Source organism: Hermetia illucens, chromosome 4, assembly GCF_905115235.1.
Source record: "Hermetia illucens chromosome 4, iHerIll2.2.curated.20191125, whole genome shotgun sequence".
In the NCBI taxonomy this organism is placed as follows: Eukaryota; Metazoa; Arthropoda; class Insecta; order Diptera; family Stratiomyidae; genus Hermetia; species Hermetia illucens.
The window spans coordinates 135,951,248-135,967,830 of NC_051852.1; positions in this window are offsets into that span (position 1 = coordinate 135,951,248).

Consider the following 16,583-nt stretch of genomic DNA (forward strand, 5'->3'; position numbering starts at 1 on the left):
TGAATGTCCTTTTGGAATTCGCTCAAAGCCCATAACACCGAGTGTTCTTAGTGATCCAGTAACCGTCAGCCAACTATCCGAAGAACCAAGCAACCCTTGGGACCAAACAACCAACATGTTGTTAGAGTAGGTTCCGTATAGGCTCTTTAGCCGTTAAACGAATTTTCCCAAGTTAGTTGGTTTTCGACGCGGCTAACGAACAGCACACGAATTCAAGCGGATTAGATTCGTTACATGTACTGTAATCCGACCCCAATAGACATTGGAATGTGCAAAGGATATATGGTGAATTACTATTGGAAATGGGTCTTTTTCGGTTATTAAATGTGTATGTCGTACAAGCTCCCCGTTCCCCCTTAACGCTAAAAATGTAGTTCTTAACCTGTGTCTTTAAAAATACCGCCCATCATTGGCCCATTAATAACGTGCGATTTGCAAAAAATTACAGGACATTGAATGGCTGGCAAAGTGTTTGAAGCGTGACAATAGTGAATTGCAAGTGAAAACATGCATATGTTCGAGGTATACAGGATAAATGTTATCCTAGGGAATCATTTCTCGAGGGACGCCAGCATTTCGTCGCCAAAATTCTGTTGAATAAGCTCGTCATAAGTATTTCTCAGCGGATTTACTATGAACTAGTGTTAACATACACCAAGGACATTCTATAATGTCTGGAATCTTCTTCGAATTTTCGAACTAAAGCGGATATATCAATATCTTTTACCCAACTTTTCGCGTTTCCACTAAATATCTATCCACCGTATAATGGAAAACAGCTTCCGTCAAACCATTAGTCCTTAAAAAAGAGTGGTGAATTATAATTCACTAACTGATTCAAACCCCTGTGCTCAGAACATCACTGAACGCGTCTAGTCCTAGTGGCCGCCAATAAAGTGTTTAGATAGCAGATGCGGACAATATTTTCTTCGGAGAGCCTAAGCTTACCAACACTTTCCCTTTAGGACTCTACCATTTGCCTCTAAAAAGAATTTGGACCTTGACCCAATTTAAATCGCTTTCTAGTTAATCTTTAGACCAGATATATTCCTATCCTTCCATTAAACTTATCTTTTCTTTTGCTGTTGTCCGTTCGTTTCGAATGGACGTTGACTTCACAGCTATGACTTTTGATTATGGAAAACGATTTATAATGGTTTCTGGATGGTGTACACCCTCGGAGGCCTGCTCTTCTCCCCAAATTGATCAAGTTTCATGGATATCGGTTCGAATTTGCAAACCTAAACGAAATAAGATAGTAGGACCCTAAAATGTAATCCTCACCATTTTGCGGCAGTTTGCATTTGTGCTCTAAAAAAACAAGTGACTGCCGACCGAAATCTGGTATCGGGTTGCTGACTTGGGAGCCGGTTTGTGAGAACCCCGTGCAAGTTAAGGAGCACCACCATTGTGTAGAGAAACGCACCAGCAAAGGCTTCCAATTTAGAGAAGAACAATATTCTCAGTGAGTAACCACACGTAATCCAGGAAAGGCCTCCTAAACGTGACATTGTGCTGTCGATGGATCATTTGAATGCTAAAGTGCGACCTAGCAACAGCTTGCTCGGACATGTTATGTAACATTTTTAAAGCATGGTGCCTTCTATAAGGTCACTTGTATTTTTTATATCTAATAAGCCCTCCGGATATGCGTAAAAAAGTCAGAAGTCGCTAAATTTCTCTTGCATATCGCTACCCCACCCCATTCAGAGAGGCCAGAGATTTGGCCCCACATATAATTCAGATCGCCACTACCACCAGTGTCAAAACTTTCTAGCTACGCAAACGACAAAAACTCTAAACAATGGGCAAGAGAATATCGGTGAACACTGGATCATCCTCAAAAGTGCCTTTACCTCTGACGCGGATAAAACTGTCAGCCTATGGCCATAGGAAAGTTTGAAGAGGAGAAGCACCCTGCACTACTGCCCTCAACCGTACATCAAATTCCATCTCTTGTGATGATCATTGCGAAGGTACCATACGGATACGGTTTCTCCAAGCAGAAGTGAAATTATTTTCATCATTAAGCGGAGCAAAGCCGCCGGACTTGAGAGTCTCCTTGGGCATTCCCTCCCCCCTCTCAGCAATTTCTGCAGCTGCTAATTCTTACTATTTAAGATACCCAGAAATGCCCCTCGCTATGAGTGCAATACTTGGAGAGGTATTCGTGCGCTTCCTCCCGTTGCAAAGATGGTAGCTTAAATCATTCTCGAAAGCATAAAAGAGCATCTAAAGCGTGAGTGTAGAGCAAGCCGGTCCTTCTGGATCCGACTGTGCTGACCACATTAATAGCATTCATCGATTTCGAGAAGACTTTCAATACCTTGAATGAGGAGTGTATCTGGAATGCCCTATGCAAGGAGGCGAGTGGTCTTTCTGGAGAAACTTGTAGGTATTATCAGAACAGCATATGACGACACCAAAAGTAACACGCATCGAAGTAAAATATCAGAGGAATCAGCAGAGTGTGCTAGGATTGCTTCTTGTCGCAGATACTTTTTCTACTCGGTATGCTTGGCTGAAGAACATGGAGGGATTCAACAATCAACAGATTATCATAAGTCCTAACCATTTTGCTCCCCTCTCTTCCTTTCATCCTCTGTGGTGACTTCATGCCTATGCTGGTTTAGATTCTTTTAAAACTCTGCGTTCCTCGACCAAATCCTTAGTAAGTCCAGAATGGAATATCTGGCCAGAGGTGAAGACTCAATGGAGCGCGGAAACCACACCGCGGGTCCTACATTTGTAACTCCCGCAGTTCCATTCAGCTATTTCCTCTTTCCAATAAATTCTCTAGCCCCTCTGCTAACTCCCACCACTTACCCTGCAACTTACTTTGCCACTGCTTTTCTTCAGTCTATTTTCCGTCTTCTCCCTCCTCTTCTCTTCCACTTGTGAATAAAACCTGTTCTGTATCTCCTACCATTCTCCCCGTTACCCCTCCCGTAGTCGAATATCTCATTGGCAAATTTGTTGACCCTGTATACGACGGTCTACCAAACCTCTTTTCATTTAAAACTGAGCAGTCCATCTCCCTTCCCCTCATCATTATTTTCAACAAGAGCCTCAAAGAGAACCTTCTTGGCCTGCTCTCACCATCCCCATTCACAAAAGTGGCCATCGCAGTCTTGCTGAGAACTATCCTTCATTTCACTCCTATAGTCTTTTTCCAAAATCTAGGAATAGTACGTAAGCGCCCAAATTGGCCACCTCAGTGTAAAAGAACAACATGGCTTTGTTAAGCATAGGGTCCACTGCCTCGAATCTACCCGACTTCACTTTGTGGCCAAATAATTAAATTCTTAGCAGGAAGTACATACTGTCTGCACCACTTTACTAAAGCCATCGATACTGTAAATCACAAGATAATTCCGTCTTTCGTCTCTAAGCGTTCTTATATCACTTGTTTCATGGCCTCTTTTAATGGCTGCATATTGTGTTCCTTCTCTCACTCCTCTGGTGACCTCAGACATCTATTCCGGGCTCTTTACTATTTTTATATTTTATTAACGACCTTCCCCCACCTTACTTGTTCCTGTTTGCTATATGACGCCAACCTTAAGCTTCTTTTCGCTTTATGGCTTCATTCTGGTTCATTGCTACTCCTCTAATCGTGTTTAGTGCCAAACCTCTGGAAGTGTCACTCTGGTACTACCCGTTTAAATCCTCACAGACTTCTTTTCCTGCTCTCTTAGCAGATATTCCTTATCATATCAGAACTGCACTCAATACCTCGGAATCACAATAAGATCCGCTTCGACATCTACTGCCTCGAAATCACCAATCGAGCATCAAAATTGTTATACTCTGTTATACTCTGCTCCTCCTCTGATTTGGACTCCATCCTCCCTCCCTTCAACTTCCTCATTAGGAGTACCCTCGAGTACTGCTACGTGCTCTGGTCACCCTCCCGTAATTGCGATAGTCTTGCTCTTGAGAAGCTGCAACGTAAATTCACCCCATCTGTCTTCTTTAAGAAAAACTTTCCTCATGTGGACTACCCCTTCTGCCTCCACTTTTCGAACCTCCCCTTCCTTCACCAGCATCAGATCTGACAGACTGTTTCGCCTGCGTCTTATAATACAGGCAACGCAGACATTTTCAACATGCAGTTATTGTGGCTATGGTTTCTCGCACGTTCCTTTGTGATGGGGGTCTTTTCTGTTTTTTCTGGGTAATTATCAGACTAGCATTTGCTAAATGCGACTACTCTGTGGGTAGAGTTCTTTAAAAAGCTCCATCTTGCTTCGCTGGATAGATAAAATGCGATTTTCTTGTAGTCCTTTACATCGTGCCGATTCTGCCTGGCTGAGTCTCTTGACCTTCTGGTTGGTAACCCGAAAAATAGCTAGTCAACTAATTATCCCACCGCTAGTTGGATTTTCAGATAACGAATTTGCATCCCCTCTACTATGGATATACACTCATAAAGTTTCACGCATGGATTACTTTGACAGAGCAATGTGATGTCCTACTCAGTTTTGACTTTGTTGGCTCAGGTGGTTGTGAAGTTTTTGCTAACTCCCGACGGCCCATACATTAAAGTTACTGGCAATTACTTTAAGGCTGAGGTGAGGCTTGTCTAGCAGTTGAGTCTGTGATCCGTCCACTATCACCAAGGTTTCTGTAGCATTATTTGTATTCTTAAATTGAGTGTTATTTCTCAGCTGCCAAACAACCCTTCCTGTAGATAATGATTTTTTCGCAGCTTCATTGGTAGTCGTATTTTACCAGTTAGAGTATAACCATATGTTTTCCTAATATTCAGAATCGCTTTCTCCTCATACTCCTGTAATTTGAAAAATAACTTGGTTCCCCAAGGCGGTCTAGAAACGTGACTTCATTCGAGTTCATATACTTTATTCAGATCTCATACTTTTGTGCGGAAACTACGTCATTTTCTCCCCTGCGTAATCCACCAGCTTTGTCCACGTAGCATTTTTTCAGCTCAAACATTCTCATGTCCCTATCTCAGTTCTTTAGAGCTTGGAGTCATTTTCGGCACGAGTTTGACTTTGATATTTTCCAAAAGGTCCGCATTATACAGATTACCCTTTCAAGAGATAAGAATCACTTTTTTCATCACCTTATTAAAGTCAGATTACTATCTGTCCGTCTGCCTGTCTTCCTTTTTGTCGCTTTTGGCTCTGTCAGGCTTTTACTCGCTAAAACCACCTCCTTCTCCTTCGTTTATTGCGCAGAACTTCCATTTTTCTTCGCGGGACAGGATCTGTAGGGAACTGCGACTTGTGTTGTTATTTACTACTTTCCTCCAAAGCTCCTCTTTCCTCGGCAGATAGTGGGTCGCCTTCATCAATTTTTCCACCGCCCCAAGTTTTTTCACGGCCTAGCATGTGGTCCACGATATTCTCGGGTGACAACAGCGCCCTGACGTCAATTTCCATCACCGTCGTTTTTGTGCGAACCTCGGGCAATTAAAAACACATTGCTCCGCATCCTCCGGAAGTATCTCCCATGTCGAGCAATATGGGGAGTCGTCACGCCTGAAACGATAAAGGTATACAGGTGTCGACCCTAATTTTTCGTTTATAAGGACCTCTCCTTAATATCTTGTGTCGCGATAGTCACCCCGAAGTCGTCTACGAAACCAATGATTGTCACCCCTTTGGGCAATTGAAAATTTAAAAATCCATCATACATTATTATCCACAGGATAGGACTGAGGATCGATCCTTGTAGAACCCCGCAGATTGTTCTACACGTCTTAGGTCTATTGTGTACATAATAGCCTTTCACGGAGGAATTCCTTGATTATGCGCATCAGTTATTTGGAAGTCCCCAAAGCCGCAATTACTTTGTTCCATTTTGCAGTTTTTGAGGCATTCTTCGCATTGGAATCTGAACTGCCTCTCTAAGAGACCACTCTTCCTTTCTATGATCGGCAGAAGCCTATTGTAGATGACCAATACGGAAAGTTAGCCGATGCCGGTTAATAGGTATACAGGCCTATCAGACGAAGCATCGCCCAAAGGCTTATTTGTTTTCAAGATTAGTATAAGCTTGCCCCCCCCCCCCCATTGAGGTAGATTGTAAATATTTCATCGAACCTCTTTGGAACTGCTTTGATAGTCACTACCACTACTTTATTCGGATTACCACCTATCTGAACCTGCCAAAACCGTGCATTCAAAAACACGAGCAACAGCCCGAAAAACAGATTCAAATGAGCTAAGGTAAGCAGCATTCACATGAATCTGTGTTGATGGCGGAAAGATCTATCTGTCTGTTTGTCACACCCGTTCTGCGTTGTGTTTAAAGACAGATCCCCATGCATGCAAAAGATGATCTAGCATTTGTTTTCAACGAATATGGCCATGTGGATATCAAACGAAAGACCTTGATTGATACTTTTCAAAATTGATATAAGATCTGATAATTGATCATTTCTTTCGCCGATTGATTCTTAGAATCCATCCAACCCAAAATTCTGAAAAAAAAATTATATTTCGGAATTTCTAGAGAATAAACTTCTTTCCTCGCAGTGGTATGTTACTTGAGATACTCTCGGCAGATCGTACTGCATATGAACATCCCCTTTTCCTATTTACTAGCAAGATGGCCAAATTATGCTCCTTCGAAGCACTGCGGCTGGGGGATACCACGAATATTTTTTCCAACTGCTCATAACATTATTAATGTTGCCCCTCTTGGAAATTAATTTCCCTGGAAAGTTTTCAAAAACTCGTAACAAGGACATGTTGGGCGTATGTGACGTATGTTCTGTCCACGTCGAACTACGAGTATATTCGGTATAAGAAGATAGATTTTTAATTATTATGGTGTCTGACATATATCAACATTTCGGGGCTAGATGCTCCCTCTTCAGTGTTCAGGTAATGGCAACCCCACTTAATCCAGTATCCAATTTTGCCAAGCAATCACCGACAACCTAGCACACCTCACCCACAGATTCCTACGTTTTGATGCCTTCATCTTCCGATCAAAGTTTTTGATCCATTTTCGAATGAAGGAAACATTCAGTTGTTGAAAAAGCCGAAAATGTACACAAGAAGGCTCAGCTGACGCTCAAACTGCGCATATGCACAAAAGACAACGGAAGTATATTTATTATCCTTTGGATTCAGTATTCTCAACTTATCGTTGATGTCTTAAGACAATCCTTGCACAAAGATAACCTTAACGATTTGACTCTATTGGTCAAGTTGAAGCCACTATATTTAATAGCCGCTCGTATCTGAAGCCTTTTAGAATCATAAGGTAAAGTTTTTTTAATCTGTAGGTGTCATATGGCAAAAGTGACATAGCCTGAAAATATAATATCATATTATCATCATCGAGTACGACCAAAACATCTTCAAACATCACAACATCACTTAACATTACAGTATCACGTAACATCACAATATCAACGCATTTATGATATATCACTCTTGTGATAAGTGATGTTTTGTAATATCGACCCCGATTACGAAACATCATCAAACATCACCCTTCTCCTATGAGTAGTATAAATGGCGGTAGTGGTTGTCGATTGCCAAGCTACCGCCAACCATCGTTTGCGAATTTGTGATGTTGGTGCCAATAATATCACGTGTAGGGTTAGGATAGTAAAGGTGATATTTGTGGTATTATTTTGTAAAATCACTATTCTTAAAAGTAAAATTACCTCACATCTCCAGTGAAGTTGCTTTCATCGCTTTTTTTTATTCACCAGTTTCCGATTAAATGTTGTAAAAAAAATTAGATGTTCGCCATAAGGAAACTTCTCCTACATTTATCCCGTATTAAATGTGCGTACATGAAAGGAACTTTTTCAACTCATCCTTAAATCGCCGTGGGAATATAGAATATTTCTGAAACTTAATATCTTTTTGGCTGTCATGCGTGCAGCAGTCACTTTATCGTATAATGGGATCAGATTATGCCGCGAACGAGGATAAAGATAAATTACTATAAATTTCATTTAATTATAGATACACAGCGTGAATTCATTTGATTACTATCGTGATTATAAGACGATATAAATATACATGATGTTCTAACAAATTCACGTTTACATTACTATAGAATTATGTGTATATTTAGGAAAAAGACGAATGAATATGTAATTCGTTCGTTTTGTTCGAATAAATAGATTAATAATAGAATTCCAGCAGATTTGTAAATTAAACAAAACTAGTTTGAGGTTATAAACGTGAACAGCCCTGATTATACATTTTTGCTTCTTCCATAAGAACATTTGTGAGTTCATTTATTTTTCTCATTGGCTCTTCCATAGCATGCAATTTATCCGTAACCAATCGATTTTCGGGCTTCAGAACAAAAAGATACAATTTTTTCCCCTAACTATAATAATCAAATGAACGGTTTCGGTAAGGATTTGTCGAGTTTTCTTTTTCGCCAAGAACAATTGAGAGTGAGGAGTTACTTTCAGAAGTTCTCAACCCGATAAATTACCAGAAAAATGTAATCAGAATTGAGAATGATAATGACGCCACACAGATCAGACAAAAAAAATCATGAAACGTATTCTATGAAATTGACTCTTTTCTCGAACTTTTGATTCCCAATATAGCTCCCTCAGCCGTCCCTCTCCGTTTTTCAATGTCATAGTCATGAACCGCGATTCCACAGAAGGGTTCTGGTCCATGTAGAGGCGTTCCTACTCCCTTCCTGATCAGCTCGTCCGCTGCCTCATTACCTTCTAACCGAATATGGCCTGGAATCCAGATCCAAGCGTGTTCCGTCTCTCAAGGCATTTCCATACCACTTGGACTTCACCTGGTTGGATTTAAGTGCCTTGATCGTCACTTGGCTATCGGTTAAAATAGCAAGACTGTGCCTCCGATAGTTCCCTAGGAGGTTGAAGGAGGCATATATATCAGTGGCGTATATTTCCTCCTGGAATATACAAGAGCGCTTACCCATTAGTTCAAAGTACATTTTCCTTGAAGCAATGATCCAGTTGTCCACTCCCTCTGCTCCGAGGATCCGTCAGTGGACCAAGTAATTTTTTGTCGATTTAAGCCGTAGGTCACAGCCATGCTCTCCCAGTTGACCTTGTTACTCAAGCGGGTTTCAAATTTCTAATCTAAGTGAAACCCCGTTGTCATGTTATCCCTTGTTATTTGTAATTTGTGGTACGGGTCTAGACAGAATATTAATTTTCCTTCCATTTATAGAACCTTCCTTTCGGTCATTCTGAAGATCGGCCTTGTTGCATGCAGCCGAATATGAAAATAAAGAGGAGTTAATCCCAGAAGGATGTTCCCATTGCTCTGATGATAGTCACGCAAGTCAGTCTTTGAATTTTGTGTAACTCCCTGGCTGTTGTCCTGATTTCAGTTCTTTGTGCCCAGATTGCCGCCCCATAGGTAATCATAGGCCTTACTATTGCAGCGTATATCCAAAGAAGTATCTTTCTGGTGCAACCCTTATCTTTTTTCCTGCTGTGGACCGGAAATTCATTGGAGCCCCCGTAGCTTACCGACAAGTGTTTCCAAAATGCGTTTTCCAGAGTAATTTTTAGCCTAGTGTAATTCTCAAATATTTAACATCTGTTTCCCAGAGCCATGTGGCCTAATGGCTCTCAGGTGATCAAACGCTTCCTAGTGAATGGTGCAATGGTGGCTTTGGCTGGATTGATGCACACATGCGGGGGTCAAAAGTGATCATTTCTTTAGCGGACCCATTCTCAGAAACTACCCAACCGAAAAGTCTGAACAAAATCAAGTGGCTGCCACTATATGGTGTCTAGACTCCGAAATACCCTCCACCGACATCTATTCAAATAAAGTTAATTATAATAATATTACTATAACTTTCAGTAATTGGATGCAAAACCCCCTTAAGCTCATCCTAGAATCACGAAATTATGCAGCAATTAGGCTATAATATAGAGCATCATCTTACCAAACTTGGTGGAAATCTCACTATTACTAACAATATTATAATAGGTCAAAATAGTCGCTTCTATGCAAATTCAAGGCTTTGAGTGTCAGTATCACGTGGAAGTGGATATTCTCACATAATATATGCACATATTCCATGTTAGGTACTAATGGGACTAATGTCCACTCAAATGTTTATAAATAAAACTTGTCATACCTGACGCGTCCAGCTTCAGATTTCCCGATTTATTTCTCCTTTTATTCGTTGTTGGGGTGTCAGATAGAATATGGTGGCTTTCTGCCTTAAGGTAGAACCGCGGAAAACGAGTTTTGAAAATCAGATGTACCCTATCTTCCTCATTCTCGGTAAATACCCCATCTTCCCTTCTTTAGACAGGCAGAAGGTATGTCCTGTCTTTAGCTATAGATTTATATGTAGAGCTGTGCTTCTGTGATTTGTTCCATCCCTTTACAGAATTCCCTGGGGCTGTTCCGTTTTGCTTCCCTGATCGCGTTGTTATACGCAGTCAGTGCATTTTTGTACTACGGCCACTCTCTGGTTGTTTTGCCCGGATGAATACCTCTGTTCTCATTCTGACTAGGTTCATATTCCGCCAGGGTACATCCTTTGGTAAGTTAACTGTTTTAGCGGGTACATCGACTCATATGCGTCACTGATTACTTTGTTGAGGTCCTCCAACACTTTCTTCAGTTAACTCCTGATATCAGCGCCCATTTGTAGATGTCGCAATTCGTTCTCTTGGGATTCCCTATTATTCTTTCCATCTTCTAGTTGCCCCCAATGTCGTGTCTGATGAATATTTTTTCGAGTTGTCACAATCAAGCATTTAGGCTTGAACGATCCTACCTACTTAAAGTATAAAGGGGTGGTGGTGGTGGTGGCCGTTGGTAGGTCAATGGGAGAATCAGTCAGAAACTCCCCGCAATATCGAGCACCTATTCAGAATGGTGTACTTCTGCATGGTTTGAACGAGATTGCGTGAGAGTCCCAAGACATCAAGGAAGGCTGTGAGGGATTTTGGTACAATACTACATGTATTGCTGAAAATATTATGGGAACCACAACAATCCGCTCAAAACGCCAAATTTCTTTGAATTCCCGAACCAGTGGCTCATAGTTCACCACGTAGCTCCATTCTATTTTTCAATTATGGGGAATAGTAATATAAGCGGGGCGACCCGTCTTATCAACTAACCGTACGTCAGGCTTGTTGTGTGGAATATGGCGATCAGTTAGAACTTACCGGTCCCCATACATGCTGTAAGCAGAACAATCAAGTATTGCTTGCAGCTCATATTTGTAAACATGCTCCCGTGATCAGCCCATGCTACATACAGCAAAGAGTCCCCAGCACACAGCCATCCATTCGACAAATGCAAATCAACAAATGGCTGACAAAGACAATTCACGTGTTTACCATGCATTGCCTTCGACTTCCATTCAATGATCCGCTCTTGGTCCGACTTCATGCCACTCAGACGATGATTTCAAATAGAACTCTCAAAGTTGCCAGAGATGCATAGAGCGTGGGAATACCAGGTATCCATTTCCGAGAATTCTATACACGTGCTTTAGAATTCGTCCCGAAAGTCAAGGGAAAGCTCAGCTGGACGGTGGATAAGAGCGCTTCGGCGAGTACTGAAACTGTTGTCTGCAACGCGGTGCGGTGTTTTTGATGCCGCCGCCTCTGCCCCCATCGACTCATGGTCGCCAGTTTCCACGATGACCCCAAGTTGAACTCTCTCCCCGATGATTACCGGGATTGTGTCGCTGCGAGTTATAAAGCGATACTGCTCTGCGAGGCGCTGCATAAATTGCAGAAAACGCTCGACGAAACCCTGATGTAACGAGGGGCGGTAAGATGTTGTACCCGCCCCTGCCCTTATTTCGTAGTAGGAGCGGATGATCAAGAGGTTCATTTCCTCAGTCCACTTCATCCGCTGCCTACGCGAACCTGCTGAAGGGGTCGCCCCAAATTGTGGCGAAACAGCTGCAGCAGGTGGAACAATACTCCTATTTGTCGTGGCGCCTAGACGTCGAACCGCCCCACGGCTAGCGGTTTCGACGCCTCTCGCAAAAGGAGTGCCAATTTAGCTGCAAAATTCCTCCTTGCAGACCACGAATCCTATCCCGGTACACCCAGGGTTGTTGAGACAGCACTATCCTAATTTTCTCCTTCGAGATTGCCCAAGCAATCACTGTAGATACAGCTCTTGCATGGTGGAACCATACCCGGGCTATCTTATTGCTAGCCATTGGCTCCGTTAGTGTTTTGAGCTCTTCTCTACTATCAGAGTATCACCTATCCTCTCCGAAATGGTGTTTTCCTGCATGTTGCTGTTCACCCTGCGCCACAGAAGATCCAGGTCTAGGTTGTCCAGCTCCTCCAATTAACTGGGCAGAAGGTCTACTCCGTATATGCCCTGGTTGAAAGGGTATGCCAGTGAACATAAGCTTCGCACTCCATACTTTGCACATCTGCGACAAGATCTCCGATAATTTCCTGCTCCTTGAATGATTATTTGCTCCCTAAATACTTTCGATCGTATGCATATTCGAACGCCGTTGACCGCACTACCATTGCAAATGGCGGGCCTCCTGACTCCTGCCTTCACCTTTGACCTATTCGAGATCCCCCCCATTGGGTTTTGGTTGAGTCTTTTTTTTTGGAGTATTCCCCTCATTTGGACTAATCTCCTCTGCTCCCCGCTTTTTTGGCTACGATAATGAAGGCTTAAATCTGCCCTGAGCCTTCTTGAAGGTCTCTTCTGACATGCCATATTGGATAAATTGAGTGAATACGTCAATAGAATTTGGCTTTTCTCAGAGAACGACTCCACCAACTTAAAAGATGTCCTACATCTGCGATCGACTGAGAAGAGGCCAAAAATCAATTATACAGAAGGATGTTTGAAAGGGAAAAGTAATTACTAAACTGGCCACTAGGAAGATTAATTTAGGGACACTATGTGTATTGACCACTTGATCCGATAGTGTTACGTGATAAACACCTGCAAGTGCGTTCTCGTGCGTGGGCCCGAAAAATTTGTATCACAAGGAGAAAATGATCGGAATGAAGATCATCAAAAAGTGTGAAGTTAATGAAGTGATTCGGATTTGGCTTGGTATATTACTCTTAATGACTTACAAACTAGTGAAAATTAAGACTTATTAACGGTGTCCAATTGGGTAACCTGTAGGTGTCTCCAACAAAGATGGACCAAAATGTATGTACGCATATAGCAGCTATTTATGTCTAAGGAGTCTTTAATTTTTAACAGATTTGAGGACAGCACATGCTGCTTAATTAACTCCAGTTCCAGTTTCCAGGACCAGTTTTTGGTAATCAGACTAGTAACACTCACAACTCTGGCGGAGGTCTTCCATATGTACTCATTTTTTGGAATTAAGAAACTTAAATCTAGACTTCTTTCAGTCTCCTACTTACTACTATCTTGAGCCAACACACCCTAAGAGCCCAAAAACAATTGTCCGCTTCAAATTGACCGCGCATACGACATTACGCATATAATTCGCTACAAACAGAACATTTATTCATACAAATGTAATGTACATTCTGCATTTATTATTCAAGTCCAAGTTTAAGGTGATCAAACCAATTAACATACGAGCAGTTGCCATTCGATTGAACGAACCAATTGAGGAGGCTGCATATCTATTGTGCATATCTTACATGGTTCCTATCATTTAGATCCACAACTTTTGCATCAAATTGAAGATAGTTAAGTCGTATTTAGTGCTTTAATTTTTTCAATTCCGTGAGCTGATCTTGAAACCTGAAAGCGAACATAATTCAGTTATTAAGCAGCTATTTAAACCAGCCTACCTCACCCCAACGCGTGTTCTTCCAGTGCGGTTTTGTTTCCCATTATCATTTGACATTGTTATCAGCCATGAGAACGAAAATCTTCCGTTCGAAGGTATGATCAAATGTTTCTGGTATCGATTCTTCAGGCGCCTGTATTGCACTAGCATTTTTTTCTGGTAACTACCCTGAGTGTGATTTACCCTCAGATGGTTGAAAGATGAAGCCAATATAACCATCATGTTCCTAATGTCCTAGAAAACCTACACGCATTTGTTGTTTGATTCATTTCCACCGTTTCCTTTACCTGGTCGGTTGTGCAAGTTGTTTTCATAATTTTCAAGGTTTTATTTTACAATAAAATCGGTTCAATATTTTTTATTGAGCATGCTGGGAGTCCTGAGTCCACACCCACTTAGTGACGGACTGAACCACTTCAATGTCTGTCTGTCTGTGACACGCACTTTTCTCAGAAACTATACCGATTGACATAAACTGTAAAAGCCCAAACATGCTGCAAGTACCGTCTTTCTACGTTGAGCTTAAGGAGCTCCTCATATATGCAAAAGGGGGGAGCAAAATTTTCACCGAATATAGTCATGTTGGGTATCAAACGAAATGTACTTTTCGAAGCTACTCTTAGTTTTGTCATTTGTTGAAAAGGCGGGGAGTGCGGGGGGTCGAAAATGATGATTTCTTTAACCGACCCATTCTCAGAAACTAACTATCCGAAAGATCTGAAACTTCCCTTAAGTTTACCCTGCAGTAAGATAGACTTTGGTATGAAGTATGATATCCACAGGTTTGATTAAAATCGTACTCTTACCAATAAAGTCACAGTAGCTCAAAGTTGCCTTTTCCGTGTAAATTTACTGCACCCCAAACTACTAAACATCAATATCACACAAAGTGAGCAATTTGACATGCTAAATATACATATATATTACGGGCTATGTACCAATGGGGTAGTTCTGCACGAATATACCCCCACAAGAAAAAAAAAACCTTTCATACCTGAAAATTAATAGACCATTAGCTTAATCCCAACTACAATTTTATTTTATTATGTATATATATATTTCGGGAGCAACTTACTCCCTTCATCAGTACAAAGCTGCTGAAGCATCTAGCTTCCGGTTTCCCGACTTGATTAAGGTTTTGCTGAAAAAAATCGGTTTACTATCTAACTTTGTGCCTGTTACACGTACTGTCCTTAAAAGGGGGGAACTGTGAACGTTCACGAAAGCAGTTACATCGTTCTATGTCGGATTTAAAGGGGCTCCATATATTCAAAAGGAGGATGTCAAATTTTTTTTCACCGAATATAGTCATGTGGATGAAAGATCCCGATTAGTACTTTCTAAGCCAATTGCGAAACGGGGGAGGGGGGAAGTCGTAAAGGAGTCACTTAAATTAAGGGGCCATTCTCAGAAACTGCCCACCAAAAAAATCTGAAAAAAAAATCATGATGATGCCTCTATATAACATTTAGGCTCCGAAATACCCCCCGGATATCTATTAAAATAAAGTTAATAATAGTATATTAACATATTTTTAAAATTTACTGCAAACCCCATTAAGTTCATTAATTTTGCAGTAATATACGATGGATGGGGATTTAAAAGCCTCGCAATTATATCCAGATCAGGCATTTGATAGAGCCAATGGCGAAACCGATCACAACGAGCCGACCCCGCTTGAGAACAGGAAAAGGGCTGGAGAAAAAGAAGATAGGCCTCAATATGAAAGAGCCTACTGGAAAGTTTGGTGGAAATCCTGCTATTACTAACAAAGTTACAGTAGGTCAGAGTTGCCTTCCCCACGTCCAATTGGTACTCCTTAAGAGATTCAATCTCAATGCTATATATACACTAAGAACTATGTATAAATGAAACCATCGTGTACCCGATGTACATGAAAGATCAACAAAGCCTTTCATACCTGAAACACCGAGCTTCCGCTTCTTCGACTTTTTTCTGCTTGCAGTTTGAATAAGGTTTGAATAAGTTTTCAATTATATTTTGTATGATTTTGTCTGCCCCCATCATAAAGTGGTTTCAGTGAAGTCCTGGCATGATCGGAATGGATGTGCACGTACGAACAATTATATATTGGTTTGTATCGGAAAGAGGGAGGCTCCGTATTCTGGTTGACAAAAACTGGCGTGCCACAAAGTCTTCTATGATACTCAAAGAGTTCTCTGCAGAACATCAAATAGAGGACTTCGAGTTGACTTCCCTGGCCAGTTTTATTTGCGCAATGAGTGTCCGGATAGCTGAGTGATTAGAGCCCAAGGCTGTCATACAGAAGATTGCGGTTCAAATCTCACTGGTGGCAGTGGTATTTGTATCGTGATTTGACGCGGATACCAATCGACTCAGTTGTGAATGAGCACCTGTCAAATCAGGGTAATAATCTCGGGCGAGCGCAATGCTGACCACATTGCCTCCTACAGGATATCCTATAGTGTACCGTTACGATCTTGAATAAAATGTTCTAACACACTTCAAGGCCCTGATCCAATATGAACTGTTGCGCCAACGATTATTATAATGAGTGTCATAGCTCATAATTCAATTCTCAAAGAAAGCTTTTACTGCCGTTTCTGCAGTTGAATGGGTGTGTTTGCGTGATGTATTTTTCTTTCAGGGCTCGAGATATGGCTCACCTTCCTGGATGTGACAACTGGCGGAGGACCTAGTACGTTTCTTAAAGCTGAGCTAAAGGTATATGTGGGCGTTCAACTCCTGTCGCACCTGGGTTCCAACAGTAGCGAAAGCAGCTGATCGCTGATCGTTTCTCTATTCTTGATAAGCACTTTGGCTTTTAATCGGCCTCCTGTGCTTACTGCATCGTTCTC